The following is a 6,000-nucleotide window of genomic DNA, read 5'->3' on the forward strand; positions in this document are numbered from 1 at the left end:
GTTGTTAAATGTATTTATCGGTATCAAAGAAAAACCTAGTTCTACCTAACCTCTCTATGAAGGTGAATGCGGTATTGTGCAGTTTGGTGGGTGCCTACTTCGTTATGAAGTAATATTGTTTGTATAGTTTATTGATGTCTGGTAAATCGAGATGATTTGTTATGTTTTAAAGTGATAACCCTCACTTTTAGGATAAATACAGAATAAAGAATTGTTTAGATTTACAATAGCGATATCTCAAGTCAATTTTCTTATATACAAATATTGGGGTTGAGCAGGTTATCAACTGTAAAGTAGATCCTGTAGATGAAGCCACAACCTGAGAGTTGAATAAAGCATACAAGATTTTATGTAGGTAGGTACGTCACTCGAACGGTTAGCTCAGTTGATTAGAGCACCGGCACAAAACTCCAGAGGTCGTGGGTTCGTGCCCTGCATTGTTCATAAAATTTTGTTTTCAAAAAATCTAGATAATGTTTTTATTTTCTTTTGCCCAATTATTTTTACAAAATTTTTAATAAAATATCAACCGACTTCATAAACAAGATTCCAAAACAATAGATATAATATTATGCACTAAATAGTGTTAAAATAATTGCGTATTTTTATACAATCTAATTAATTCATCTAATTCTAGTTACGATTATCGTTATTTTTGGAGTCGGTGTTAGCCAAGGTATGTTTGTGCTTTGAAACTACATACATAAATAGTTATAGGTGAGATGTGCTTGACTCGCACGCGCGACGTGAGGATGTTAGAGCGTGGCCGCAGCGGGAGGACACCGATTCCAAAAATAAAAATAATCGTGATTTCAGTAAAAAAATAATTATCAAAATCGGTTCACCCAGTCGAAAGTTCTCAGGTAACAAACATACAAAAATATAACGACGAATTGAGACCCTTCCATCTTTTTTGAAGTCGGCTAATAACTGACAAAGAAGGCGTTCCATAACCATATGATTATCCCTTTCTCAACAAGAAAGTAAAAATTACAGTGAATGGGATGGCAAGTTCGCCCAAGTGTCAAGAATTTATCAACGTTAGCGCCATCTGACATTTTTAACAATTTGATATCATATTAATCTGTTTAGTGAAAATCTGGTTTTGTAAACATTATGGTACCTACACAGTACAAATGTAGCACATTAAATTTGAATTACAAATATTGCGTTGATTATAATTGGTAATACTAATATTAATTGGGCAGACTTTTACTTTAGTGGTGACATCTGCTGAACCAAATACTCCCTGTGTTAGGTATGTATTGTGGTTGCGTATGTTAAAAGAGTACTTGATCCTCTTTTGAGAAGTTTTCCTTGCACGCTGTCAAAAGCTTTGAGCTGGGGGGTTCGAATAGATCAGAGATGGCAGTACTTCAGAATAATATTAATAATAAAGCTTCATTTATTCCATAACTCTTTTTACACAAAGTGTATTATTAGGTAAGATAAAACTAAATTTGTTTGGTGAAAAGTAAGATTAGTTGCTTATTTTGCTGCTTTCTTTGAGTTGTGGATGTCGATAGAGTAAAGGCCTCCTCCAATTATTTCCAAAGTATTAAGATGCGCGTGAATCACTGTAACACAAAAGTAACAGGTTGAAGTTGGTTACTATATATTTCTGACGTTTGCATCATTCGTTATTTATTTTTTTGGTTTCGCCGTCCATTATTAGGACAGGCAAATGGTGCAAGCCCATACAGCCGCATCTATTATTTAATAATTAATTTTCAAAGCCATCTTTGCAAGATTTTTACAAAATTGTTCTTTCTAAAAACGTATAATAGCACGAGGAATAAATCATTTTAATGATTTTTGCTTCGTTAGGTCAAAGAAGTATAACTTCTTGCGTGCATTCATAAGTAAAACTTTATTTATTATCTATATATATATGCTGTTCGTTAGTCTCGCTAAAACTCGAGAACCTCTGGAGCGATTTGGCTAAATTTGGTCTTAAATTAATTGTGGACGTCCAGGGAAGGTTTAAAAGGTGAATAAATATCAAAATGCTCAGAATTAAATAAAAACAACAAATTTGTTTTTCCTTTGATGTGTCCCCCGTCGTACAGAAATCAAATTGAAAGAATAGTTTAAAATGAATAACTAATAAGAATTTTTATATCTTTCTAACTATCTCAGGAGGTAAAAAATAAATTAAAAAAAACTTAATTTTAGATAACTATAGTTGGTAGATAAACAACAGTTGTTTACTATCTATCAGATTATTTTTATGTGGACTGATATCATAAGTTTGAGAGTGACAATGAAGTACATTGGCAGGCTTAGAATGCAACGAGTTCGTGTACATCAAACAGCCATAATATTGTCATTCGAGCTAACAAAACACCTGCCAGTGAACACACGAGGAGGTTTAATTCACCCACCATTGACGAAGTGGTTGTTGTCATTGTGGGAGAAAATTTACAATCTAAAGCAATTATTTTTATTTCCAATATTTGTCTTGTATGGACATATTTTCTATTATCGACAAATTCATAAAAAACATTATTTTGTTTATTATATGCAGAACAACGACGATGTCGGGTCAGCTAGTAAAAACTATATTATCACTAAAACCGAAACATTATCATGTCGTATGTGTCAGTTCTATGTGTCACTGTGAAGAGAGGTGAATGTCTCAAGTTTTTACACTGAGCTGATAAGAACGCGGACTACACTAACAAGGAAATTGATTACACCGATTCATTAACCGCTTTATAGGTCTCTTACCCATTTCTGTAACACGTTTTCAATAAGGTTCCGTATAATTTAGTGTTTTTTCTATAATATTTATGTCGCGGGTATATTGTCAAAGCCGTGATATTACAATTTCACTAGTGATATTGTAACTGGTAGATTGTTAATCGACTTCATTTCTTACAATTTAACGGCCTCATTTTACGGCAGCTCCCAATATTCAGGCTATCTCTTACTTGAGATAAAAATCTTAACTATCGTTGACCTTTCTGTACCAATAAACTTATCGACAGTATCTTACCTTATCCGTACACTCTGTCTGTCAATGTCGCGACGTATAGCTTACCAGCGATAGAAGTTTGTATGGAAATTTCAATTCACGCGTCCCATTATAAGCCGATATGAATGACTTATCGGGTATATTGGGACAGCTTCAGATTATTGACAGCTAATTACTGACAGTAGAAGGTAGTGATTTATCTCTATCAGCTGTAGATAGTATGGGCTGTAAATTGCGGGATGAGTTAAGGCGTGAACATGAGAATTGATGATAGGAGCAAGCGCAATAACCTGGATTATTTTTATGAAAATAAGGAACGAGACGAGCAGGACGTTCAGCTGATGGTAATTGACACGCCCTGCCCATAGTAATGTAATGCAAATTGCGCTCGTCACCTTGAGATATAAGATGTTAAGTCTCATTTGCCCAGTAATTTCACAAACTACGGCGCCCTTCAGAGTGAAACACAGTAATTCTTATACATTACTGCTTCACAACTGAAATAGGCGCCGTTGTGGTACTCATAATCTAGCCTATATCCGTTGCAAAGGGTCTTCCCACTGGTAAAATGAAGTCTCAATCGTCTCTTGCCCGGGAACTAATCTTTCATACTACATTATTGTCACGTTAATTAATCTCTAAACGGCCGTTCCCAATATTCAGTGTATCTCTTACTTGAGACAAAAATCTTAACTATCGTTGACATTTCTGTACCAATAAACTTATCGACGGTATCTTACCTTATCCGTACACGCGGTCTGTCAATGGGACGACGTATAGCTTACCAGCGATAGAAGTTTGTATGGAAATTTCAATTGACCCGTCTCACTATAAGCCGATAAGAATGACTTATCGGGTATATTGGGACAGCTTCAGATTATTGACAGCTAATTACTGACAGTAGAAGGTAGTAACTTTGTTCTATCTGTAGATAGTACAATGGGAACGGCCGTTAGTATTCTAGTCACTTGTGTATACTAAGTATACTATCAGCATTACTAAGCGGATCTCAAATTATTATACGAGATATAAGAACAAAGATTTCAAAACTTTAAGACAAACATTGTAAGTGCGTGTGGGAAGAGATTGCGGAATTTGAAAACAAAATTTGAAGAACGACACGGGGCTCGAACCCACGACCTCTGGCGTTCCCAGTTAGTGCTCTCCCAAATGAAGCCACAACCTGAGAGTTGAACAAAGCATACAAGCTTTTATGACGATACGGAACTCGAACGGTTAGCTTAGTTGGGAGAGAACTGGAACGGAACGCCAGAGGTCATGGGTTCGAGCCGCGCATCGTTCATAAAATTTTGTTTTCAAATTTGATTTGTGTATTAATCCTAGAAGTGAGGGTTATCACTTTAAAAACATAACAAATTGTTTAGAGATTGCGGAGCTTTTGCCATGATAAAACACATATCCCTGGTTTCTTCCACTTGGTACTCTTAGCTTGGCTGCTAGTACATCCCCGGACTAATCGTAAGAAATGCGAACAGTGCGATCTGTCCTAACACATTCATGTCACCAGCTCCACTGTGCATACTTTGACATTTATTTAAATTACTTTATGTGATGATCTGTAACGCTATCGCCAGTGACATACGTTCCATAACTATTTTCAACCTCCTCGTCGTTCTTGTAGTGTAGTTGTTAGTATATTGTTAGTTAATAAAATATTCACTCTGTATAAGAAGCAACAATGCTGTTATTGTTAATATTGAGGGTATTCCTAAATTCTTTAGTTTGTAATGTTGTTCATATGTCTTAGCACCTAAATTCTAATGCTTTTTTTTGTACATTTTTAATATTTGTATGTAGTTTATTAGTTGTTTACTTTTTCTTTTATAATAAGTATTACACTTTAAATTTTATACACGGTAAAACTCGAATGAGTTTTTGTATGTATAGGAATTTTGATATTTATATGTAATTTATAATAATAAATAAAGAAATAAATAAAATAACTTGGCGAGGCAACAGTTGCTAAAGATTACACGTGCTTAGACGTTTGTGTTTAGGTGATTTTGCGAAACTTAGCAAAATCATTACAAAATAGCATTATTTATATCATGGTACGTATAACAACAGATTCTAAGAAAATAACTCGTAATTATATTAATTTTATGATTAAATATTCATTTATCCTCAGAACATGACCCTACTCATTTTCAATAACATTTCATCTTCTTCAACATCACTTTCCAACCGCAACCATTGCTTTTTCTCAAACCAACTCCATACAAATATGGAGCCATTAAAAAAGTTAATATGTACTTATTAATTCTTTCCTGATATTTGATAACATAATACTTCATCTCAAGAGTGATGCATAATATGCTGTTAAACAAATATCTAACACCATTTACGTGATATCACAAGCTACTTAAACATATTTGGAATTCTGCCAAACAATATGCCTACAGTTCAGGGTGATACTGTAGTAACAACTATATCTGCATAGAAGATATACTATTTGGTTTTAAGTATAATTTTAATATTTTTCATAATTTAGCAATAACATTTTCAACTCGATTTATATCTTATATCTTTAAACGAGCAATTCTTGTATATATATATAATCTGAATCTCGGAAACGGCTCCAACGATTTTCATAAAATTAAGTATGCAGGGGATTTCGGGGGTGATAAATCGATCTAGCTAGGTTTCAATTTAAAAAAAAATGGTTTTATCCATGTTTGAATGAGAAACAGCTACAATAACATTAGAATACAAAGGTAAATTTCGCCACTATATACAAGACTATTATAGCTCAGATGGGACATTGGGTGATCCAGAAAGCAGAAGACCCCGGTTCGAATCCAGATGTCCTATTAGTGTTTTTTTGTTCAGGTTTTGTACATTCTTAAAAATCCGAGGAAGGCTCGGTCGTCCGGATATTAATATTTAAACTGACACATTAGCACACATTTATATATTTATACAACAGAAACACTCACCCTCACAAATACACTCATAAATATAGATGTTGATACATTTAAAAAAAACCTTAGGGATATGGGGAT

This window comes from Leptidea sinapis, chromosome 31 (assembly GCF_905404315.1).
Source record: "Leptidea sinapis chromosome 31, ilLepSina1.1, whole genome shotgun sequence".
Taxonomy (NCBI): Eukaryota; Metazoa; Arthropoda; class Insecta; order Lepidoptera; family Pieridae; genus Leptidea; species Leptidea sinapis.